Source organism: Pongo abelii, chromosome 4 (assembly GCF_028885655.2).
Source record: "Pongo abelii isolate AG06213 chromosome 4, NHGRI_mPonAbe1-v2.0_pri, whole genome shotgun sequence".
Lineage (NCBI taxonomy): Eukaryota > Metazoa > Chordata > Mammalia > Primates > Hominidae > Pongo > Pongo abelii.
Genome location: NC_071989.2, coordinates 37,174,392 through 37,202,088, shown reverse-complemented (window position 1 = coordinate 37,202,088; position 27,697 = coordinate 37,174,392). Strand labels below are relative to the sequence as shown.

Here is a 27,697-nt window from a genome sequence, read left to right as displayed (position 1 = left end):
CTTTTCACACAAGGCTGTATATACTCCTTAAAAATATTAACCTGAAATTACAATAACTATGTTTACAGAATTAGTCATAGCTTTAAGGCCTTGGAAAGAACAATAGTTTTTCACAAATAGAGTATGAAAACAACTGCCTCAGAATAAACTTTAAAGGAAAAATCTAAACGCTAAGTAAAAGGGCAATTGTACATTCTTGGGTATTTATGAAATGAAAACTATGTTCATGCAAAAACCTGCAAATGAATGTTCATAGCTGCTTTATTCGTGCTATGGTTTGACTGTGTCCCCCAGAGTTCATTTGTTGGAAACTTAATACCCAATACAACAGGGTTGAGAGATGGGACCTTTAAGAGGTGATTAGTTCACAAGGACTCTGCCCTCATAAATGGATTAATGTTGTTGTCTCAGGAGTGGGTTCCTGATAAAAAGAAGAGTTCTGTCCCCTTCTATTTCTCCCCACTAATGTCTTGTGCTCTCTCACTCCTCCACTTTCCATTATGGGATGACACAGCAAGAAGGTCCTTGCCAGATGTGGGCCCCTCAATCTTGAACTTTCCAGACTCCAGAACTATAAGAAATAAATCTCTGTTTTTTATAAATTACCCAGTCTCAGATATTCTGTTAGAGCAGCACAAAACAGACTAAGACAATTTCATAACAGCCAAAAGCTGGAAACAAATGTCCTTCAATGCAGAATGGTTAAACCAACCATGGTAGATCCATACTACAGAATGCTAGAACAATAAAAGGGAAAAAAAACTATTGGTAAAAACATCAACTTGGATGATACAAAGGAAATTACACTAAGTAGAAAAAATACCAATCTCAAAAGCCTACAAACTACATGATTCGATTTTTGTAACATTCTTGAAATAGTAACATTGTAGAGATGGTGAAAAGATTAGTGGTTGCCAGGGGCTGAAAACTCCCAAGTGGGCCAGGCACAGTGGCTCAAGCATGTAATACCAACTTTAGGAGGCCGAGGCAGACGGATAGTTTGAGCCCAAGAGTTCGAGAATAGTCTGGGCAATATGGCAAAAGCCCATCTCTACAAAGAATACAAAAATTAGTCAAGTGTGGTGGCATGCACCTGTAGTCCCAGCTATTTGGGAGGCTGAGGTGTAAGGATCACTTGAGCCAGGGAGGTTGAGGGTGCAGTAAGCTATGACTACACTACTGCACTCCAGCCTGGGTGACAGAGCAAGACCCTGTGAAAAAACAAAAAACAACAAGAGCGCAGGTGTCGTTATGAAGAGATAGCACCTGAAGTAGTGTTTACAGTGATAGAATGGTAAGTTGAGTGTGGTACTGTTACACATAACTATATGTACACACAACTGTACACACACACACCTGCCGTACACGCACACAATAGTACATATCCAGCTGGTTAAATATGAACAAGCTCCTGGATTGTATCAACATCAGTTTCCTGGTTTTGAAACCGTAATACAGTAATGTAAAATTGTATTATTGTGAGAAGCTGGGTGACGACTTCCTTGTACATTTTTTCCCAACTTCCTATGGATTTACCATATTTCAAAATTAAAAATTTTAAAAAACAGTAATAGTCTGTGTATTCTGGACAGTACCTAGTTCATTAGTACAGATTTTTATCACTGAACAAAGTTTAATGTTCAAACTAGCTGATTTAGAAACTTTGCAGAACAATTTTCTTAAGGTTTTAAATGTTTTTAATTTTTAGGTGGAAGAGATAACTTTTACTTTTGATATAATTTCAAACTTAAAAAATTACATAATTAGTCAAGAAACTACCATAATCTTTAACCAGATTCACCACTTGTTTACATTTTGCTCCATCTGCTTAAATAATCACAAACTCTTTCCCTTCCTCACTCGTGGTGTGGTGGTGGTGGTCGGGGCGGGGGGGGGTGTGTGTGTGTGTGGTGTGTGTCTCCCTGAACCATTTAAGAGGTGACAACATCAAAGTTCATTCCCCTAAATACTTCAATACATACTGGCCTAAAACTACAGTCTCTCAACGCTTCTCCTGGAACCAGTGGGCCAGGCTGGACATGGTCTTTTGGAGAAAATAGAGGCACAAAAGTACGAGCCCAATCCTGCCAGTGCTATTCAAGCCTTTGGTCATGTCATGCCCACTAAAACCAAAGTAAGTCCTATGACCAAATCCAAAGTCAGGGGGCAAGGAAATATAATCTGCCCCTTTAGGAGTAGGGGGTAAATGGTGTGGTCACATGGCAAAGAACCGGTGCTATTAATGCAATCTACTATACCCGCTGAACCCAAGGTTTTCAGGGATGGGAGCTGGTATTTAATAAGTGCTTCCCATAATTCTGATGCATACATATGACCAAAAATAAACAGGGGAAAGATTCAGGGCAAAGGATACATTTGATATCGAAAATAAATAAAAATGGCATACAGAAACACACATTGTTCTCCAAACTCCAAGAGTTGGTCCTAAAATAAGGCTTAAGTCTCCTTGTTAGTAAGGCAAAGAAGAAAATATTATGTATATAAAATAAAAGTTAATTAGTAGTTGTTCAGAAGTACAGCATTTCCAAGATGCAGAAATCTGAGAGTAATTTCACTAGTAAGTCCTCAGAAAGACGCTGGATGACATAATGGAGAAGGTCCTTAATAGCATTCCTAAAAAAACTAAAGATCTGTTTTAGGCGACTTCTCCTTTTCTTCTCTTTTCTTGGAAAAAAAAAAAAAAATCACATCCTAAAAGTACAATCCAGTAAATGCAAAGTTAACAAGAGGTCAAAATCATGCAATCCATGCACACAGATCTCCAATGGTATGGTTTAACCTAAAAGTAAAATTTGAAATATTCAGAGGAATGCAGAGAATGCCAACCTTTAGTCAGTCCTCTATTAATACATTTTCTCAAAATTGGGTGTTAGAAAAATTTAGAATGTCAAGAGTATATGGCTGAATATCATTAAAAGCAGAAGTACATGTTTTATTAATTAAGGCAAGGAATAAATGAGAAGGTGATTTTATGAAGTTTAAGAAGCTTACCCAAAATACATTCCACTTCTAGAAAGAAGCCTCAGGCAGGTTAGAATTGTTTTTAAAATAAGTCTGACTCTGCTCTAATACATAAATGAATGAGAGGATCAAGATTCCAAATTTTAAAACTAGTGCTACTAACTATAGATAAATGCTATCTATAGTTTCAGGAGCTGAAAGCCAAAAAACTGATAAAACTTCTGGGTAATATTTTATAATGCCTGTTTAATATACCACAAATTCTCCTTTATAGAAAGAAAAGGCTATATGTGAACAAATTGATTAGCCTCCCTAATTGTAGGCAATACATAGCCTATATTATGAGGTACAGAGGGGGAAAAAAGGAAATTATATCTACTATGTGCCAGGCACTGTGCTAATTGTTTTACTTTTTTTTTTCCATTTAATCTTCAATATAATCCAGTGAGTAAGTCTCGTTATCACCATTTTAAATATAGGAACTTTGAGGAGTTTGCTTGTTTTTGTCCCATGATTAAGATGACACTAATCAGACTTACTTGTTAGGTCAAGATAAACTTGAAAGTAATCATAAAATGGTTATCCACAAGGAAGGTAAAATGGGATGGTAGTGAGAATTCTGGGCATATCCTCCTAATATAACTTTGACCTCTGAGCTACACACAGTTATGCGTCACATAATGACAGGGACAAACGTTCTGAGAAATGTACCATTAGGCAATTTCATCACTGTGCAAACATAATAGAATGTACCTACACAAACCTAGATGGTAGAGCCTACTAGGCACCTATTGCTACTGGTATAGCCTATTGCTCCTAGGCTACAAACCTATACAGCATGTTATCGTACTGTATACGTAGCCTACTGTAACACAACAGTATTTGCGTATCTAAACATAGAAAAGGTACAGTAAAAATATGGTATTAAAATCCTGTAGGACCTCGGTCATTATGGTCTGTTGTTGACCAAATGTCATCATATGGTGCATGACTATGTATGTTATATATACTCAAAAATCAGTATTATTGATTATTGGATGAAAAAGCAAATCCTAAAACTGAACACAAACAAACCCAACTATATATCAAATAATACCATAATCACACACAAAAATTTAATTCAAGTAACTTTGATGACAGGACTACAACTATACAATTACTGAGTAGTTTATTGAAATGTGAAACCCTCAACCCCCTGCAAATAAGTCCACTGGGAGCCCACAAATGTCACCTTATTTGGAAAAACGGTCTTTGCCAATGTAATAAAGGATCTCAAGATGAGATCGTTTTGGATTTTGGGTGGTCCCTAAATCTAATGACACACATCCTTATATAAGATAGAAGAAAGAGACAGACACACAAAGGGAGCCATGTAAGGACAGAGTCAGAGACTGGGGTTTTAGGTAGCCACAAGTTAAGGAATCCCTGGAGCCACTACCATAGCTGGAAGAGGCAAGGAGGACTCTTTCCTAGAGCCTTTAGAAGGTGAATGGGCACGCTGACATTTTGGTTTGGACTTCTGGCTCCTTGAACTGTAAGAGAATAAATCTCTGTTGTTTTAAGTCACCAGCTTTATGGTATTATAAGTTGTTATAGCAGCCCTAGGAAACTAATATACTGGAATATATTCTAAGAACAAAAAGAACTGAAAAGAAACCTTGGATATTGTGTGTTCTGTGTTGGCAATGGTATTGATACAGCAATTCTAATACAATATGGTACCTTAGAAGCACAACGAAGAGAGCCCTCAATACCAAAGGAGTCATTAACTGGTCACTGAATACTGAAGTCTGAGAATTGATCACTAGACTTGATACAAGTTACTGGTGACTTAGAGAAGACCCATTTTGAAAATGGTGGGACAGAAGAGCAGAAACCTGTTTAGGGTAGGTTCAACAAAGAATAGGAGGACAAATGTGATGTCAGGTACTTGTGAAAACTTTTCTAATTGCCTTGATGAAGAAGAGATGTTGGAGGTTTTCAGGAGAGGAAAAAGAATGAAACAATCATTTAGGAGAGTGAATGGATCAAAGAAGTGTGGTACAATTGCTGGGTAACATTAAGAGCCAACTGCCTTTAAAGTGAGACCAGTCATTATGCTTTTTGAATTATTTCCAGTCCCACTTAGCTGCAAGGGTGAGATTTAACCAAAGCTGTGGTTTTGCCAAAACAGAGAGGAGCGAAGGAACTGAACGTATTTGTATGCAAGGGAATGATTAAATGACCTTTGAATTTAAGCTATAAGGAGGAAAAGAGGGACACAGAAGAGAAGAGAAACAGTATTGCAACATTCAACGCGCATGGTGAGTGAGTCCTTCTATCTGGTAACTCATTCTTTGGTTTCTGTGACTCAATCTTCTTTCTTGTACCTTAGATTGACTCTACTGACTCCACTTTCTCCAGTGGTTCATTATCCTTGATAATTTCTTAACTCTAGCTACTTAGGTCTACCTATAGCTCTTCAAAAATTCATTTATTTCCATGGCCTCTGAAAGTTCTTTATAGCTTCATTATGTGGGAATTCATTCATGATTCTTTTTTGGCAAATTCTTACAGTACCAATGTATGAATGTGCCAATGTGACAATCATTTCCCCTTAAAATGTTAGTGCTCAAATATTTCTAAAATGAAAAGCCACTATCTGTAATCTTATAATTTCTACCATTGCTCCCATTCACTAGTAATCCAAACTAAAGTTGACCCACTGTAAATCAAGGACTATGTTGCTATTTTATCATGACACCTAGACAAAATCTATCCATCCTTTATTCCTCTATCATTTCACTTACTATCCTTCAAGTTCCAACTCTTCCTGGAAACCATCCTCTACCTACCATTTTACTTCACAATCTTTTCCTTTAATGAATTTCTGTATTAGATGCACACAAAGTCGGCATCCAGTCATGCATAATTACATCCTTTCAGATCATTTCACTGGCACCTTAAGTACAGAATCTTGTCTCATTAATTTTTTAAAATTAATTTTTGAAATCTCTCCATAATACCTAGCACAATGCTGGTCATATGGTTACTAGGTTGAAATAAAATATAAAACTGCTAGAGAATGTATTAGATGAAAAACACAACGCCTTACACAATCAAACACCAAGTTAAAGAGTGTGAAATCTGGATGCTGAGCAAGTTCATGTAGTTAAAATGATGATACCAGGTGGTCATATGCAAACATAAATCAAGTGATCTTAATACCATGATCTTTACATGTTAAGCTGACATTAGCCACGTCACATTTGTTTTTTATTAGAAAGAGAAACTCATTCTAGCAGAGACCTATCAGTTAATTATAGAAACTGCCCACCCCCTCATACTCTTATTAAGAAAAATAAGACTGGAAGTTTTACATGGACTGAAAATGTAAAAATCCTTGGGAAAATTGAGAATAAAATCCAAAACAGATCCACAAAAAGCTAGCAATATGAGTAACTTTTTACTTATAAAATATAAATATGGTATAGTTGATGAAGGAGCAAGGAAGATTAATCAATAAAAGCCAACTGATATCTTACTGCTACCGAATTAAATGGAATTGTGTAATTTTCACTACTGGTGTCTGAAACCATACAGAAAAATCTGCTCAGTCTTAGATTTAATTAATTAAATTAAAAAATTAAATGATCAAAAATTACCATTAGATTGACATTAAAAACAAACTTCTTTCACCATGTTATGGATTCTAATTTATAATCCTTTTTCTTTCCTGAAATCACATCAAATTTTCATCCATCCAAGACTAAAGTCCAGAAATAAAAAATGTCTCTAGAACTATATCTCATCAGATGTCAGCAAATAATAGATGAGTAAGTTTTGAATAACCACTATATAAACATATCAAATTAAGTATTATTTCCACAGACACTTTTGACCAAACAGAATCACAGAATTTTAAAGGTAGAAGAAAATTTAGAATTAAGAGTTCAAATTGGAAAAATAACATTCTACCATGTAATGGGGAAACTGGTTATTATAGGTAACCATGAAACTCGTAACAGAGTGACACTGCTAAAAATAACTAAGTATAAAAATTAGGATTTTAAAAACAGTACATTTTTAAAAAACAGTATGTTTTTAAAAACTTATCTACTTTAAACTTTATTAAAGGAAGAGTTTTTCTACTACTATACTGGAATAAAAATTTAACTATACAAGTAGATTGTGATAAATTCAGAAGCATATTGTAATCCCTACAGTAACCTCCAAGGAAATAACTCTAAAAAGTTGTTTTAAAAAAAATCAAGAGAGCTGCATGCAGTAGTGTACGCCTGTACTCCAATGCACTCCTATATGCCTGTACTCCCAGCTACTCACAAGGCTGAAGTGAAAGGATCACTTGAGCAGAGAGTTTGAGTCTGTAGTATGCTATGATGGCAGTTGTGAATAGCCACTACACTTCAGCCTGGGCAACAGAATGAGACCCTGTTCTTTAAAAACAAAAAACAAAAAAAAAAACAGCAGAGGAATTTAAATAGTACACTAAAAGAATATTTAACACAAAAGAAGGCAGTAAAGGATGAATGGCATAAGTAAATTCACTCATATCAAAAATCACATTAAATGGGAATAGACTAAATATGACAATCAAAAGCCAAAAACTATCATATTGGTTCAAATAACAAGACCCAATTATATACTTCTACAAAAGACACTCTTTGATTCAAAGATACAAATAGGTTGAAAGTAAAATAATAGAAAATATACTCCATACAAACAGAAACAATAAAAAAGCCAGAGTGGCTATTAACAGCAAATGAAACAGACTTGAAAATAAATAGTAATAAAGAAAAAGAGGGATATTTCATAATAATAGAGTCGGTACATAAGGAAGATATAACGTTTATACATGTATTCATACCTAACAACGAAGTTGCCAAATATATGAAGCACAAACCAACAGAACTGAATGATAAATATAACTAGAGAGAAAATTAACAAGGATGTAAAAAACTTCAGCAACACTATCAACCAAAATGACCTAACTTAAGTTTACAGAACACTCCACCCAAAGACCACAGAATACTCAATGCCTTTTAAGCACACAAGAACATTCTCCAAAATTGATCACATACTGGACCATGAAATAAATCTCACTAAATTTACAACAAATCATACAAAGGGTGTTCCCTGACAACAAAAGAATAAAATTAAAACCCATAACCGAAAAAAATCTGAGAAAATCAATGGGTCAAAGAAGAAATCATGAGAGAAATTAAATACTTAAAACTGCATGAAAATGAAAACACAACATATCAAACTTCATGGGACACAGCTAAAGCAGTTTTATAGGAATATTTATAGCTTTAAATGCCCACATTAGAAAGAACAGCCTCAAATCAGTATCTATGCTTCCATACCTTAAGAAACTAGAAAAACTGTAAACAAAATCAAAAACAGGAAGAAAAAATAAAGATTAAAATAAAAATAAACAGAAAACGAAAAAACAGAGAAATATGAATGAATTCAAAAATTAGTTCTTAAAAAATAATCAACAAAATTGACAATCTCTTAAACAGAATGACCAGGAAAGTAAGAGAGAAGAACAGACACAAATTACCAAAATCAGAAATGAAGGAGAGGAAATCACTACCAATCCTTTAGAAATTAAAAGGGAAGGCCAGGTGTGATGGCTCATGCCTATAATCCCAGCACTTTCCAGGCCAAGGTGGGTGGATCATTTGAGTCCAGGAGTTCGAGAGCAACCTGGGCGACAAGGAAAAACCTCATCTCTATAGAAAATACAAAAATTAGCCGGGCATGGTGGCATGCACCTGTGGCCTTAGTTACTCAGGAGGGTTAGGTGGGAAGATCACTTGAGCCTAGGAGGCAGAGGTTGCCGTGAGCCGAGATCACACCACTGCACTCCAATCTGGGTGACAGAGTGAGACTCCTTTTCAAAAAAATAAAAAAAGAATTAAAAGGGAATATTAACTTTAAGCCAACAAATTACACAACTTATATTTAAAAAAAAGGAAATTCTTCAAAAGACAAATTACCAGAAAAGACTCAACAAGAAATAGGAACTCTGAATAGATCCCTAACAAATAAGAAAATTGAACTACTTATTAAAAATCTTCACACTAAGAAAAGCCTAGGCACAGACGATCTCACCAATGATTTTTACGAAATATATAAGAAAGAATAGCAAACTTTTATAAACTGTTTTATAAACTAGAGAATATTTCCCAACTGAGTCTGGTATCACCAAAGCCAGACAGAGACAATGCAAGAAAACTACAGACCAATATCCCTCATGAACACACATACAAAAATTATTTTTTAAAAACTGGCAAACCAAATTCATCAACATATAAAAATGACTACACATTACGACCAAACGGGATTTATCCTGCGAATGCAAGAGTGGTTAACCATCTAAAAATAAATTAATGTAAAACATCTTATTAATAGAAATAACAACTAAAGCTACATGACCATTTCCAAAGACACGGAAAAACACTTGACAAAATTCAACAACCATTATTTTTTAAAACTCTCAAAAATTAGAAATAAAAAGGCTCTTCTTCAACCTGATAAAGAGCATCTATGAAAATTCTACAGCTAACTTCCCTATCAGGAGAAAAACAAAAATGCCTGCTCTTATTCCTTCCACTGAATATTGTCCTGTAGGTTTTATTTAGTACAGTAAAACACCAAAAAGTAACACATCTTAAGAAAAAAACTTAAGATATTAAATGCATTCAGATTAGACAGGAAGAAATGAAACTGCATTATCAGATGACACTGTCCAGTATGTAGAAAATCCTAAGAAACCACTAATGAACAACTAGAATAAAAAAAAAAAAGCTCAGCTAGATCACAAGATAGAAAATCAACATACAAAAATCAGTTGTATTTCTACATTCTAGCAAAAATGAAATTAAGAAAACAATTCCATTCAAACTACGACCATGAAGAATATTTGGGAATAAATTTTTAAAAAGAAGTACAAGATTTGTATTTGCACACTGTTATAAGACATTGCTAAGCCAAAAAGATCTAAAACATTCCATGCTCATAAATTAGAAAACTCAAAATTGTTAATATGGTAATTCTCTTCAAATTGATCTATAGATTCAACATAATCTTTTTCAAAATCCCAGCTGTTTTTTTTTTTCTGTAGAAATAAGCTGATCCTAACTTTATAGGAAAATACAAAGGATCTAGAATAGCCAAAATAATTTAGTGAAGAAAAAAGTTGGAGAACTTACACTACCCAATTTCAAAACTTACTATGAAGCTACAGTAATCAAGATTGTGTGGTATTAATATAAGGACAGGTATACGGATTGATCAATGAAAACAATCTAGAGTCCAGAAATAAATCTTTGTATTTGTTAGATTTTTCACAAAGATGCCCACAAAATTCAATGGAATAAAAGACAGTCTTGTCAACAAATGATTTTTAGATAACTGGACATCTACATGCAAAAATAAATTAAAAAACAGACCATTATCTTATACCATACACAAAAATTAATTCAAATGGATCAAATATCTAAATGTATGAGCTTAAACTATAAACCACCTAAAGGAAAATATAGGAGAAAACATTTGTGACCTTAGGTCAGGCAGAGTTCTTAGATGACAAAAACAAGGCAGAGTTCTTAGATAACAAAAACATGAGCCATAAGAGATAAAATTGATAAACTGGATTTCATTAAAGCTAACAACTTTCATAATTCAAACGATATCACAATAAGAAAATGAAAAGACAAGCCATAGACTGGGAGAAAATATTGCCAAATCACAAATCTGATGAAGCTCTTGTATTCAGAATTTAAATGAACTCTGACTAGTGAACAAGAAGATAACGCAACTCTTAAAATGGGCAAAGAAGTTACTTAGACACTTCACCAAAGAACACATATGAATGGCTTATAAACATATAAAAAAAGTGCTCAATATCATTAGTCATTAGGTATATTCTCACTGAAACCACAATGATACCGACACATCCATTAAACTGTCATAATATTATAAAAAAGACAGACAATATTAACTGTTGGTGAAGATGTGGAGAAACTTGAACCCTTACACACTGCTGGTAGAAATGTAAAATGATACAGCCACATTGGAATACAGTTTGGCTGTTTCTTAAAAAGTTAATTTATCATATGACCCAGCAATTCCATTCTTAGGAATGTATCCAAGATAAATAAAAATGTATGTCTACACAAAGATTTCTCCATGAATGCTCAAAAAAGTATTACTCATAAAAGTAAAAAACTGGAAATTATATAAGTATCTACCAACTAGTGTATAGACAAACAAAATATCATAATACAATGAACTACCATTCAGCAATAAAAAAGAACAAAATACTGATACATGCTATGTCATAAATGAACCTCAAAACATGCAATGTGAAAGAAGCCAGATGCAAAATACTATATATAGCATAATTCTTTTTAGATGAAATGTCCAGAAAAATTTATAGAAACAAAAAGCAGATCAGTAGTTGCCAGGACTGGAGAGGGTTGTGGGAGTTGGGAACTCACTACAAATAGGCTTGAGGAAAATTTGGGGACTGATGAAAAGGTTCCAAAACTGGAAACCATTAAATTGTATACTTAAACAGGTGAACTTTATATTAAGCGGATCATACCTCAATAACGTTGTAAAGTAAAATTGCATCTAGAGATATTAATCTCCTTTATCTGGCTCTAAACATTTTTCCTTAGGTCAATATTTTTTTCCTTAAGAAATTTTTTTAGTTAGTAAAAACATTTATTGTACATACTGATCATATACAGTACTAACAATTTCTGGGAATGCAAAAACAAACACTGATTTGGTTGTATTAATTAGCTCTAACTTGCACTTGACTAAAATTTCTTGAGAAGAATAGGCAAAGCAATCATGTTTTTAAGCAAGCTTACAAACTGTCACCTGCATGTAGTTGAAGACTACTTCACTTACCCTAGGATGACAGTTACATTCCATATAATTACCCTGTTTTGAAAAGATTCACTTATATATTAAAGTAGGAAGGCATCTTACAAATAATCTAGTCCAATCTCTTCGTTTTACAGATAAGAAAAAGATGAAATTACGTGTTCAAGACCACACATTCAAAGTTAGTTGCAAAGCTTCCCAGTCTCCTGACTTTCCTGCTCTTTTTGTGCATCGAGTATGGTTTTATTGAAAGAAGAAAGTGGTAGAAAATTAAAAAAAGAAAAATCACTGCGGCTGGACATGGTGGCTCATGGCTGTAATCCACTTCGGGAGGCTGAGGCAGGTGGATCACTTGAAGCCAGGATTTCCAGACTAGCCCTAGCCAACATGGCAAAACCCATCTCCTTTACCACTTTATTCTCCCTTGGTGATTTTCATGTCTCAAGGATTTTAAACACTATATATATTAATGACTCCAGCCTGGACCTCTCTCCTGAACTCCAGACTGGTCAAATATCCAACTGCCTATTTGATATCTCCATTTGGATGTCTAACAACCATCTCAAACTTATTCCAAAATAAATTCCTTATACTGTTCTTCATGCTTCTTCTACAATACTCCTAATTTTGATTAAAGTAAAGCCAACTCATTTGTCCAGTTCCTTTGGCCAAAAATCTTATTATCCTTGACTCCTATCTTTTTTACACAACTTTTGGATCGTGAGCCTCTACCTTCAAAATATATCCAAAATTCGACCATTTCCAAGCCACCATGCTCCCTTCCCAGACTCTTAATTGGTCTTTTTCACTCTTGCACTCCTTGGCAGTTGAACATAGCAACCAGAGATTCTATTAAAATACAGGTTGGATCATGTCACTCTTTTTGAAATCCTTCAATGACTTTTTCAGAGCAAAGGCAAAATCCTTATAATGATCTACAAGTTTAGAACATGAATAATAACATTTTAAACCAAAAATCCGCCTTGATATTCTTTTCTCCTCTCAGTAAAATATATGCCTGTATCCTACTTGAGAAAACAATACTTATAATATGTAAGTGTTATATAAACTGGTGAGAATATAACATTAGCTGAAATGGAGTGGAGGATTCTTTCTTTTCTCAGATCTTATACACTTACAACTCTTAAACTCAAGTCGTGATACAAAAGCAGACGATAGTATACTGTTAATCATAAAGCAAATATTAGAGGGAGAATATACACATTTATAGGAAAAAGTGTTTATAGTTCTGACGTCAATAAAACCAACTTCTCCTTTCAAATCAAACCAATAAACATTTTGGTTCAGCTTCAGGAAAAATTGACTCCAATTATAGGTGCTCTGATTCTAATAATTGTTTAAATTTGTTCCCGGTAAAAAAATACATGAAACCATTTGCCCTATTACCAATTTTTTTCACTTGAATTTACACAATCTAAAATAATTGGTTTAATTCAATGTGGCAGATTAAAAACCACATGAATAGTACTCATGGCATGCCTATACCAAAATATCTCACGTACCCCATAAATATATATAACTTACTATGTACCCACAAAAATAAAAAATAAAAACCACAAATTATTTGCTAGTTCTCATATTGAATAATGGCTAATTTCTCTCCTTTTGAATCTGGGCTGACCTTTGTGACATGCATGGTGAATAAAATGCAGCAGAAAGGGGCTAGGTGATAAGAAATCTTACAGCTTTCAAATAAGCATGTTGACAATACTTTTTTGAAACCCTGATCCACTATGTTAAATGTCACATGACCATGAAAAAGCCATGCTGATGATGCTGTATGCAGATGCTACACATGATGTCTCAGTTGAACTGAGCCTTCTGGCTGTCTCTACCAAGGCGGCACTTATATGGGTAAAGCCATCTGGAACCATTCTGGCCAGCCCATCTACCAGCTGAATACCTCCAAGTAACCTCCATCACTACCACATGAACAAAGCCAAACCCTGCCTAAATTCCTGACCCACAAAATTGTGAGACATAGGAAAATGGCTGTTATTTTAAAACCACACTAAGTACTGGGAGTAGTTTGTTACACAGCAATAGATAACTGGAACAGTCAGTAACATTTTTTTGTTTTGTTTTTAAATCAAATTGGCAACACAGTTCTCAAAGGTACATTTACAGTGTTCAAAAGTGGTAAAGAATTCACAGAGTGAGCCAAAGGAATTATGTCAGGAAATATGTTTATTCTCATATTTAGGAAGGTATTGCCATGGTAATGGAGAAACTACTGACGTGACTGAGTCATCAATGAATTAGACTTGAGAATGGGTATGAAAATGAGAAGAAAATATTCATAAATGATACCTAGCTAAATGAGCATAGCAGGAGGTTAAAACAAATCCATGACTCAGAAGTTTGGGAGACAGGGTATAGAATATTATGTTCTTGGTCTAGTTGGACAGAAATAAGAAAGAATGGAAAGCAGGAAATGTGAGTAGAATATAGGCAAATGAACAGACAATGGGAACCATAAGTTATGTAGGATGAATATATGTTTTCTTAGCTCAGCCTCAAGAAGAAACAGCCTTCTAACAATATGCAATAGTGGCAAAAACAGGTTTTTAATTATAATTCTGCCACATACTAGCTGAATGACTTTAAGTTATTTACTTAGTCTCTTTGAAGGTTTCATCAGTCTATATTTATAAAGTGAGGATAATAGTGCCTACTTCACAGAGTTATTTTAAAAATTAATGAACTGGCCAGGCGCGGTGGCTCATGCCTTTAATCCCAGAACTTTGGGAGGCTGAGGCGGGTGGATCACCTGAGGTCGGGAGTTCGAGACCAACTTGACAAACATGGTGAAACCCCATCTCTACTAAAAATACAAAATTAGCTGGTGTGGTGGTACATGCCTGTAATCCCAGCTACTCAGGAGGCTAAGGTAGGAGAATCGCTTGAACCCAGGAGGTGGAGGTTGCAATGCGCCGAGATCACACCATTGCACACCAGCCTGGGCAAAAAGAGTGAAAATCCATCTCATAAGAAAAAAAAAATTAATGAATTAATGTATGTAAAATAAGTGTAAAAGACAATAAATATTAAATTTGGAGATATGATATACTAGAAAAAAGTGTGTTTTAAAGTATTACTATCAATGCTATTAATAGGCAGCATCACTTATTTGAGTACCTTCTATATGCCAGGCATTCTGCTAGATAACATTAATCTTCAGCAGATTCCTGTCAGACAGATATTGACCTCCCTACTTCATACTTATGAAATACCTGCATAAGTGGACAAAGTAACTGCTTAGTAGCATCGTAAAATATTTTCCTTTAAAAATACATTATTGTTTCTTAACCCGATGACAGTAAGGATAAAAGATATATAAAATTTTACTGACAAAGATGCTGGTATAATGGATGTAAGTAGTCAAAGAAAAAGGCCTTTAATAGAGGCCTCCAGGAATTATTATAGAAAATAAAAGCAAAATGGAAATATCTGGGGTGGGGATAGGACAAGGAAATCTTAAAAGGGAATGTGAGATGAGAGTCTGAGGAAAAATCTATTTCTTGTATTAGCTAGACTGGAGATTTTCTGTCACTGTTGATAATAAGAGCAGTTAGTGTCAGCTATGTACATTACTAGCTGCTTTACATTCATATCATCATTTAATTTTCATGGCAATCATCCAAAGCAGTTATCATTCATTTCATTAAAAATTTAGTGAGCACCTACAAGGTGCCAGACATTGTGGATACACCTATACACAAGACAATACAGTGTTCCTGACCAAACCAGCTGGCAAACTATTATAGAAATGGAAGCCTTTTCAAAGAGGTTACAGTAATTTGCCTAAGTTCACACAGCTAATAAAGACCACAATCAGAATATGAATTCAAATCTTACTCTAGGCCTATGTTCTTAACCACTACACTTAACGACACAATAAAAAAATTAAAAATTCTGTAATGCTGACAAGCTACAAAACTATTTGAACTGATATAAAATTTTCTCAAGAAACATTCAACAACACACTAAACATTTTATTAATCATCCATAATTAATAATTTATTACATAGTTATATTTAAATTTATTTCAATAATATTCCATGCTTACTGCAGTTGTAACATTTAAAGATTAAAAATTTGGATATTAGTTCAAGAGGAAAATAGCTGTTATCCAAAGTTAAGAGCTATATTCACTGAGTTCTATGTTATCTGATTTAGTTTGATTAATCACTTAATCATGTTAACAAATAAGAAAATCCTAAAGATAATAATAACAGATCTTAGTGGAAAGCAAAAATGTGAGTGAACAAATTATAACAATGTCATCTATAGGACAATTAGTAGAATACAGATAATTTGGAACTTGCAAATATAATCCTTAACCACTTTAAAATAGGAATTCATTCACTTAAAACTGCATCTTGCTCTATCCATTTATAAGACTAGAAATTGTCAGGACTCAATTTGCAATTTTTATATCATATTATATATGAACTTTCTACAAACAGAAGTGAACATTTTCACAGCCTCAGGGTGTTGATTGGGCCTTAACACTTATTATTATCCCCTTAGAGTCTCATTTATATCAATCAGTTGGTATCTAATACAGACATTACACAGAAAGCCAAAACAGGTCAACCAAGACTACTTCTGTGCCTGCAGAAAAAGCTTCTTCTGGATATAAAATTCTTAAAGTAAGAGTATTTATCAGAATAACTAAATTGTAAAGTAAATAACCAAAGACCACACAACGTTTCAGGCCACAGAAAGAAGAATGAATATAAAAGTAAGAAACTGGTCACTTTCCATAAAGGACCTTAATAAGTGTTTTTAATAATAACTAACTACCAACAATATTCAAAGATTACTCTAGTTATCAGATCAAGAGATATCAAGATAATGTCCTCAACTTATTCATGAAAAGAAAAAATATACGTATCTCTCAGAGAATAACATCATTGGCCCTGAGAAGTCAGCTTTTTTTTGTTGTTGTTGTTTGTTTTTGTTTTTTGTTTTGAGATGGAGTCTCGCTCTGTCATCTACGCTGGAGTGCAGTGGTGTGATCTTGGCTCACTGCAACCTCCACCTCCTGGGTTCAAGCGATTCTCCTGCCTCAGCCTCCCAAGTAGCTGGGACTACAAGCGCATGCCACCACGCCCAGCTAATTTTTGTATTTTTAGTAAAGACAGGGTTTCACCATGTTGGCCAGGATGGTTTTGATCTCTTGACCTCGTGATCCACCCGCCTCGGCCTCCCAAAGTTCTGGGATTACAGGTGTAAGCCACCAGCCCTGGCTGAGAAGCCAGCTTTAATTGGTTTAGTTACAACAAATCTTTTCTTTCAAATGTATTTTTCTTTAACTTTGTTTACAGAGATAATACTGGAAAGGACCTTAAAGGTGGTAGAAAAGAAATCTGTAGTTCAAATCAGTTACCCTTTAACACTCCCTTTATCAAAGGTAAGGTAAGGAAAGGTAAACTAATTTTCCAAGGGTTTGCTTTTTGGCATTTATCTTCTCAACAAAATTGCGATGGTACATAAAATGATCAAGTTTAGGCATAACAACCCTAACAATTTAAATGTTTTGTAAGTAATATAAGTACATGAACCTCAGAGTTCATCACTGCACAACTTCATAAAATGAGTAAGAAAGTCAAATCCAGGACTTTCTAAAACAAAACCTGTGCTTTGTGCAGTAATACCAAATACCACCATTAGACAGCCAGAGTGATTCCAGAGAAATAAGTATCCAGTATGCTTGACACTTCCTACATTTCACACTAAGTTGAAAGTATAATATTCGACAATGGCCAAAAGAAAACTGACCCCTCAGTTTTGTTTTCTACATGGCTCTTAAGGACTCAAAATACTTTTTCTATGAATATACTACTCGAGTGGGTAACCTCAGATGAGATTTCACCTATACTATGAATAGCATGATTTTTCTTATTGAAAAATCAAACCAACAGGTTTAGGATAAGAGTATAAAAATTATGATAAAAATCCAATCTTTAAGAAATGGGTCAAAATTTAAGGTCATTATACAAAAAATAAGGGGGTGGAAAATGGGCAGTGATAGAAACTGGTAACATATTTTTAAGAAAAACATTGAGGGGGCCAGGTGCTGTCGCTCATGCCTGTAATCCCAGCACTTTGGGAGGCCAAGGCGGGCAGATTGCCTGAGGTCAGGAGTTCAAGACCAGCCTGGCCAACATGGTGAAACCCTGCCTCTACTAAAAATAACAAAAACTAACCAGGCGTGGTGGTGGGAGCCTGTAATCCCAGCTACTCGGGAGGCTGGGTCAGGAGAACCACTTGAACCTGGGAGGCAGAGGTTGCAGTGAGCTGAGATCATGCCACTGAACTCCAGCCTGGGTGACAGAGCAAGACTTTGTTTCAAAAAAACAAAACAAAACAAAAAAAACCCAAAACCCAAAAAACACATTGAGGAAAATGTATTTCAACAATAAAAAGTTAATAATTTCTTGTCCCCCTGCATTTTATTTTTGAATTATGATTTACCAAAACTCAATACAGTTAAAGTTTTTAAGCATCAATCAATTCTGTGTTGGTCCCATTCATTTTGGGAAGCTGGCATTTTCATTAAAATAGCTTTATAAAATATAGGATTTTACTCCTGTGGCAAATGAATTCTCCTTTCCCTAACTGAAGGCAAACTAAAATTCTGCCTACTTTTTTTGTAAGCTTCAAAATTGGGAAAGTGGTGACAATATGAACTTATCTCGACAAATGCCCAAGTCCTAAATCATCACTTTTGATTTTGACCTGGCAAGAACATAAATTAAAGAAAAAGTAAGCCAAGAAAAACAATTAATATTTTCATGAAATGGTGAAGGCAGACACAGAATTATAAGACAACAGTTCCAAGTGAAGACAGTACTTTTTATTTTGCTTTAGCGTGAGTAGTATAACAGACTATGTCACCAGACTAATAGTTCCATGTATAATACTAGTTCTAATGATAATTTTACTAGTTTTAAGATTTCATCATAGATTTCTACATCCACTCTATTTCAAAATAGTAGTCAAATCAGAATCAATATGTACTCATGAAGTATCAGTGGAAAAATGGTTGTTTTTTTTTTTTCCAGGAGATGAAATTTTCCTTTTCAAGAACATACAATAAACTTTAGGTCCAGGGGTAAAAACGTGGTGTAGGATGAATTTTTCTTGGTGGATCTGGAAGAATGGGGAGACACTGAAAAATTAGCTAAGAAAACTAGAGTATATTATTTGGTATTGAGGAGAGAATAAGGTAATCTGAAAGTTTTTTGAAGATAGGTAAACCTAACCCATGGTAAAATGTAATTTATAGTACAGTCCTGAATGACAAGATCAAAATAGTAAAAGCAAAAGATAATTACAGCAGCCAAAGCAGAGAATGGGAATGTAGAAGAAAATGACAACTATAGCAGCAATACAGAGGAGACAATAAGAGAGTAAGTCCAGGCAGTCTTTGAAAAAACAAAAAAAAATTAAGGAACAAAGAAGAAGATATGTAAGGTGCCAGACACAGGTTAAAGATGCCACATAAAGTATATAAGGTGGTCAAGCTATTGAGAGGAGGAGCACAGTAGTTAGTGGTGGGTGATCGCAGCAGCAGACAACATTTTTCTTTGCTGAAAGACATTTATAAAATGATTCCATTTTAATAGCCACTAGTAGCAAAGAACACAATATGCCACGTACATTTTTTGAAATAGATATGAACAGAAAGTGGAAGTCTGATAATTTTCATTTCAGAACATTGTTTCTTGTTCTATATTAGTACTTTCTTATCAAAAATACTATCAGTCATTAGATTCCCAAGTTTGACCTATTAAAAAATTAAAGCATCAACTTTAAACTTACACAAATATCAAAAGTTGAGAGTCACATCTGTCCTAAAGCAATGTGCTCATTACTCATTGAAGGTCTACCTGTATGAGTTCACCATATCTGAGTATCATCAGTGTACTATTATTTACTTTATGTTTTTTTGTAAAATGGTTATTTGTTGAAATACACAAATTGATAGGATGCTTGTAACAAGTGCTTCTCAAGTGACAAATCTAAATGCATTACAAGTTCTGTCATCAATTTATGCTTTCTTAGTCTCTGAAAACATATGCATTTGTGTCACTTGAGAAGCCTTTTCTTTTTTTAATCCCATGAAATCAGAAGTATAGCATGCAGTTATATTTCTCTGATATTCATATCACCTTACAAAAAAGCTGCCTACTGTAATAGCTTAAAAAATGAGTATTTCTATCCTGAAAATGGCAAAATAGTATTACCATCAAAAATACAAAAGAAACTTCAGTGAGTCTCAAATGTTACAACCCATTTTAGAAATCACAACATAAAACAGAATACCTGACAACAAGTTTAAAAGATATTTTAAAAGGCATCCAAGATAGTTCTATTAAAGTCTGTATTTAGCTTACTGAGTCATCTGGTATTGATAGCTGCAGACACCTATTTGTGTATTTAAATTCTAATCCTGTGAACACTGCAATTAATAAGAATCTCTATGTTCAATATCAGAGGTTTTTCATCATGCACATGGATCAATTTGCTGTGTTAGAAAAAAAGTTGACGATTATTTGCTTATTTTTAAATGAAAATATCGTCTTTCTCAGTCAGGGATCTGGCACACAAAAACTTTGCCTACAAAATTGAAAGCTCCTTTTCTATTGCAATATTGCAATAAGCATTGTAACCTTCATCACAGGGTGCGTTCAAAATCATGCTTTTCAAGTAAGGATTAAAATAAAGTTCACAGAAGCACATGGTAAAGAGAAAAAAAGTAATACTCGGTGCAGTGGTACATGCCGGTAGTCCCAGCCACTAGGGAGGATGAGGTGGAAGGATCACTCAAGCCCAGGTGTTCAAGGCCAGCCTGGGCAGTTTCATGAGACCCTATCTCTTAAATAAAAAGAGAGGTAGGAGAGAAATAAAGACAATGGGAGACATACTATATCAGCATAATAATGTCAACTGAAATATATGGAAGGGCAGTCTTTTATTCTGAAAATACACCTTTCCTACTTTACCTTTTCGTATTAAAATGTCCTCTCTTTTTTAAATTAATTTTTTGGGGGAATAATTTTTACAAAAAATGTCCTTACCAGCATAAAAACCTGGTAATCCTATATTAAAATGTAAATGGATTCGAACTCTACCAGAGATACAAGGAGGAGCTGGTACCATTTCTTCTGAAACTATTCCAATCAATAGAAAAAGAGGGAATCCTCCCTAACTCATTTTATGAGGCCAGCATCATCCTGATACCAAAGCCTGGCAGAGACACAACCAAAAAAGAGAATTTTACACCAACATCCCTGATGAACATTGATGCAAAAATCCTCAATAAAATACTGGCAAAGCGAATCTAGCAGCACATCACAAAGCTTATCCACCATGATCAAGTGCGTTTCATCCCTGGGATGCAAGGCTGGTTCAACATATGCAAATCAATAAACGTAATCCATCATATAAACAGAACCAAAGACAAAAACCACATGATTATCTCAATAGATGCAGAAAAGGCCTTTGACAAAATTCAACAACCCTTCATGCTAAAAACTCTCAATAAATCAGGTATTGATGAGGCATATCTCAAAATAATAAGAGCTATTTATGACAAACTCACAGCCAATATCATACTGAATGGGCAAAAACTGGAAGCATTCCCTTTGAAAACTGGCACAAGACAGGGATGCCCTCTCTCACCACTCCTATTCAACACAGTGTTAGAAGTTCTGGCCAGGACAATCAGGCAGGAGAAAAAAATAAAGGGTACTCAATTAGGAAAAGAGGAAGTCAAATTGTCCCTGTTTGCAGATGACATGATTGTATATTTAGAAAACCCCATCATCTCAGCCCAAAATCTCCTTAAGCTGATAAACAACTTCAGCAAAGTCTCAGGATACAAAATCAATGTGCAAAAATCACAAGCATTCTTATACACCTATAACAGACAATCAGAGAGCCAAATCATGAGTGAACTCCCATTCACAATTGCTTCAAAGAGAATAAAATACCTAGGAATCCAACTTACAAGGGATGTGAAGGACCTCTTCAAGGAGAACTACAAACCACTGCTCAACGAAATAAAAGAGGATACAAACAAATGGAAGAACATTCCATGCTCATGGATAGGAAGAATCAATATCGTGAAAATGGCCATACTGCCCAAGGTAATTTATAGATTCAATGCCATCTTCATCAAGCTACCAATGACTTTCTTCACAGAATTGGGAAAAACTATTTTAAAGTTCATATGGAACCAAAAAAGAGCCCACACTGCCAAGACAATCCTAAGCCAAAAGAACAAAGCTGGAGGCACCACGCTACCTGACTTCAAACTACACTACAAGGCTACAGTAACCAAAACAGCATGGTACTGGTACCAAAACAGAGATATAGATCAATGGAACAGAACAGAGCCCTCAGAAATAATACCACACATCTACAACCATCTGATTTTTGACAAACCTGACAAAAACAAGCAATGGGGAAAGGATTCCCTATTTAATAAATGGTGCTGGGAAAACCGGCTAGCCATATGTAGAAAGTTGAAACTGGATCCCTTCCTTACACCTTATACAAAAATTAATTCAAGATGGATTAAAGACTTAAATGTTAGACCTAAAACCATAAAAACCCTAGAAGAAAACCTAGGCAATACCATTCAGGACACAGGCATGGGCAAGGACTTCATGTCTAAAATACCAAAAGCAATGGCAACAAAAGCCAAAATTGACAAATGGGACCCAATTAAACCAAAGAGCTTCAGCACAGCAAAAGAAACTACCATCAGAGTGAACAGGCAACCTACGGAATGGGAGAAAATTTTTGCAATCTACTCATCTGACAAAGGGCTAATATCCAGAATCTACAATGAACTCAAACTTACAAGAAAAAAACAACCCCATCAAAAAGTGGGCGAAGGATATGAACAGACACTTCTCAAAAGAAGACATTTATGCAGCCAAAAAACACATGAAAAAATGTTCATCATCACTGGTCATCAGAGAAATGCAAATCAAAACCACAATGAGATACCATCTCACACCAGTTAGAATGGCGATCATTAAAAAGTCAGGAAACAACAGGTGCTAGAGAGGATGTGGAGAAACAGGAACACTTTTACACTGTTGGTGGGACTGTAAACTAGTTCAACCATTGTGGAAGTCGGTGTGGCAATTCTTCAAGGATCTAGAATTAGAAATACCATTGGACCCAGTCATCCCATTACGGGGTATATACCCAAAGGATTATAAATCATGCTGCTATAAAGACACATGTACATGTATGTTTATTGCGGCACTATTCACAATAGCAAACACTTGGAACCAACCCAAATGTCCAACAATGATAGACTGGATTAAGAAAATGTGGCACATATACACCATGGAATACTAAGCAGCCATAAAAAAGGATGAGTTCATGTCCTTTGCAGGGACATGGATGAAGCTGGAAACCATCATTCTCAGCAAACTATCTCAAGGACAAAAAGCCAAACACCGCATGTTCTCACTCATAGGTGGGAACTGAACAATGGGAACCCTTGGACACAGGAAGGGGAACATCACACACCGGGGCCTGTTGTGGGGTGGGGGGAGCGGGGAGGAATAGCATTAGGAGATATACCTAATGTAAATGACGAGTTAATGGGTGCAGCACACTAACATGGCACATGTATACATATATAACAAACCTGCACGTTGTGCACATGTACCCTAGAACTTAAAGTATAATAAAAAAAAATAAAATAAAATGTAAATGGTTGGTAAAATTCACTCAAAAAACAAAATGCTGTAAAAATTGAGGGCACTTCTGTAGTTTTAGTAAAACAACTGATATTAAACAACCTGACATGTCCAATTTAAAAACCCAAAGAGATACTTTATTTTAGTCAGGTGCCTAATTAATTGTATTTTTAAAAAGTTTCAGAAAAAAAATTGTTAGTTTCTTTCAAACTAAAGCAGTAAGTAAGTAACTGTGAAAATAGGTATCATCTTCTGCCTAACTTATAAATAAGAAAAACAACCTCAAACACCTACATGAACTTGTAATAAAGACGAAACTTGCCAAAAGGCAATTATCTACTTTTATTAGGAAACTTCAAATTTGGATAAAGTATAATGAGAAAACAAATTTCACTAACTTTCCTTTTCTTGAAGAAATAGCTTTTTGAAGAAAGAAAGGACAACTACCACAAATGAAATGACAAAGACAGTTCATTTCCAATGAGAAATGTTGTTCCTCATATCTTTTTCCACTGAAGATAATGATGAACTAAAGAAATGGACTTCAGATGTATTTCCTTTTAGTCTGTGTTCTATCAATGATAATAAATGATAAAATATAATTTCACTGACTTATAAGCTAACAGCTGGGTTCTTAGGCAGTTTGATACAAATGCCTAAGACTTCCTGGTATGTTCAGTTGGCATCACTTCCACAAAAGATGAAGTCAGTTTTGGAGATACTTGGCCATGTGTTACAATGTATTACTATAATAAAATTTATAACATATTTACATGTCAAACCAAAGGTCAGAGATTACTTAAATATGAAAGCTATCTTTTGACTATAATTGAACAAAAGTTAAAACTACTAAGCTAATAAACCTGCTTCAAACATATAAAGCTTTAAACATTTTAAATATTAAAATGTAACTCTTTCCCCTTCATTCAATAGTTATGATATAGCTTTGTGTTTGTTCATAAGAGTATGATTTTAAGAACAAAACTCCAATCAGGAATTATAGGGGCATAACAGACTGTTGAACCTGTACTGACCTGAGAACTTCATCTAGTAAGAGCTTTTGGTTTACAATTTACCTAATTCAATAAAAAGAAGTGTGCAGGAAGGGTTGGTACAGGGATCAAGTCAATTGAAGAATCTGGTTAACTGACTTTGTTTATAACTAGATTTAAAATAAACATCCTAAAATTAAATACAATGTAAAATGTTTTCTATTGTTTGTGGTTCTATCAAAATTTTTAATATTAGAAATTAATTGTAGTGCCATATTTTAGAGACATGTTACTAAAGTTTATATAGATTTCATCAATCTATTATATGTAGACATTTCAAATGTGTTTAAGATAAACTATAATATAGGACATTTTGGATATTTTTTAAGAACTACATTAGAATTTATACCTTTGAGAAATGTCTAACTAATTAAGTGCCCAAGAAAAAAAGAATGATTATATACAGGGCTGATAGACTTCATTCTGAAAACACTATCTAATGCTAAATAAATTTTAAGAAGAAAAATTAAAATCTGAGGAAAAAAACTCCTTTTTAAAAATATAAAAAAAAGTTTTAGGTTAAAATAGTATTTAAATGTAGCTATCATTAAATTTAAATGGCAAAGCAAAATCTCAAAACTCTACAAGCTCTCCAAGTGATAGACTCTGTAACTCTGGACAAATCACTAAACTTCTCTCAAAATCAGTTTACATTTATTATATAGTTTTGAAAGTAATAAATAAAAATGGATTACGTGAGAAATAGTCAATATATAAGAGGAAAGACACTGTCACTAAAAGTGATTCAGGTTGAGTGTCAATGCTTGGAACCAGAAGTGTTTCAAATTTCGGATTTTCAAATTTTGGCACATCTGCATATATGTAATGAGATATCTTGTAGATGGGACCCAAGTCTAAACACAAAATTCATTTATGTTTCATATACACCCCATACACATAGCCCAGAGGTAATTTTATACAATATCTCTAATACTTTTGTGCATTAAACAAAGTTTTGACTGCAACCTGTCATGAGGTCAGGTGTGGAATTTTCTACTTGTGGCACCACGTAGGCACTCAAAAAGTTTTGGATTTTGGATCATTTTGGATTTCAGATTTTTGGATTAGGGATACTCGGCCTGTAACACTTTTTTAGTACAATTTAATAGGCAGAATTATGGCAACAACGGCCATTATCCATAGGTTTAAAGAGTATGCATATTTCTTGAGATGAAGTACAATATGTGACAGAGACATTTACAGTTCACCAAACAACCTGTGCTTCCCACATGTCCCAGACACTTACCAGCAGGGTAAGGTAACTAGTTCTGGTTACTAGGTTGTGAGTGACTGAATGACCTGGGTGTCATTTCATGGCTGAAATATTTAACAGCCAACAGAAGACCCTCTAGCTCTTTATTTCCATGTGGTGGTCACTGTGGAGGACTAATGTTCCAGGTGTACAGATATACACTGTCAGAAATTCCATCAGTGTGGTTTCTGGAGCTACTGTATGGAGTAGATCTATTCCCTGACAAACTGTTGGATAAGTAATGTGAGCAAGAATAAACCCTAGTTGTATTAAATAACTGAGATTATATCCTATTCTGACTAATACAGGGTTTAATAATAATAGCTTATGAAAATAATTTATTCTGGTCCATTTACTTAGTAAGTTAGCCTGCAAAGAGAAGAACCACAGGATAAACAAGCTGCTATACAGTGAATGCGATTTTTGTCTTAACAATTTCCCATAATCAGTAGAGAAAAGCACAAACATGTAATAAATACAATTGTATTCAACCTCTAATATGCTACCACATGCAAAAATATACTAAGAAAACTAGGCTGGGCACAGTGGCTCACACCTGAAATTCCAGCACTTTGGGAGGCTGAGGCAGAAGGACTGCTTGAGCCCAGGAGTTCAAGACCAGAAAAATTGGGAGTTTCTCTACAGAAAAATTAGCCAGCTGTGGTGGCACACATCTATTCAGGAGGCTGAGACGGGTGGATGGCTTGAGCCCAGGAAGTAGAAGATGCAGTAGCTGTAATCACGCCACTGCACTCCAGCCTGGGAGACAGAGCAAGACAGTCTGTCTTAAAAAAAAAAAAAAAAAAAAAAAAGAAGGAAATAAGAAAACTAGGCACTTTTATAAAAATACATTTTTACATAATAAGAAGCACTTACAATGCAAACTACATATGCTTTATCACTTTACACATACTTTTTTGTGTGTGCTGAACCACTGCAGTTGTTGCATTATGGCACTTTACCCTATGTAAAAGGACATTCTCCTATACAACAATAAATTATCATTTTATTGTATAGTAACATTTTAACATTGTTACTATTATCTAAAATACAATCCATATTCAAATTTCTCCAATTATTCCAATAATGTCCTCTAAAAGATTATCTGGAATCAATCAATCAAATCAGGCTGCATTTGGTTATCACGTCTCTTTTAGTCTCCTTTAACGCTGAACAATTCCACAACCTATATTTTTAATATTTCAAGACACACATTGTTGAAAACTTAATGCCAATTGTTTTTCACAGTGTTCCTCAACTTGGATTGCTTTGATTTTTTTCCCCTCATGATTAAATTCAGGTTGAAAGACACTGTTTCTATAATAAAAACAATAATAGAAAGTAAACCATAACAAATACTTGGCTAATGGAAACACCAAAGAAAACAGTGAAAAAAAAGGTTCTAAAAATCAACAACGCACCGGGCGCGGTGGCTCACATCTGTAATCCCAGCACTCTGGGAGGCTGAGGCGGGTGGATCACCTGAGGTCAGGAGTTTGAGACCAGCCTGACAACATGGAGAAACCCCATCTCTACTAAAAATACAAAATTAGCCAGGAGTGGTGGCACATGCCTGTAATCCCAGCTACTCAGGAGGCTGAGGCAGGAGAATCGCTTGAATCTGGGAGGCGGAGCTTGTGGTGAGCCGAGATTGCTGCCACTGCACTCCAGCCTGGGCGACAGTGAGATTCCATCTCAAAAAAAAAAAAAAAAAAAAAAAAAAATCAGTAATACATGTTCTCTAG

General features: G+C 34.7%; 1 protein-coding gene and 1 pseudogene across 3 annotated transcripts in view; both read right to left on the bottom strand.

The window, feature by feature from the left end:
• NIPBL (NIPBL cohesin loading factor) overlaps positions 1 to 27,697 on the bottom strand; it is a 197,764-nt gene that overhangs the window by 126,434 nt on the left and 43,633 nt on the right. The window lies entirely within an intron of this gene.
• LOC129059378 (keratin, type I cytoskeletal 18-like) overlaps positions 18,954 to 27,697 on the bottom strand; it is a 44,089-nt pseudogene continuing 35,345 nt past the window's right edge.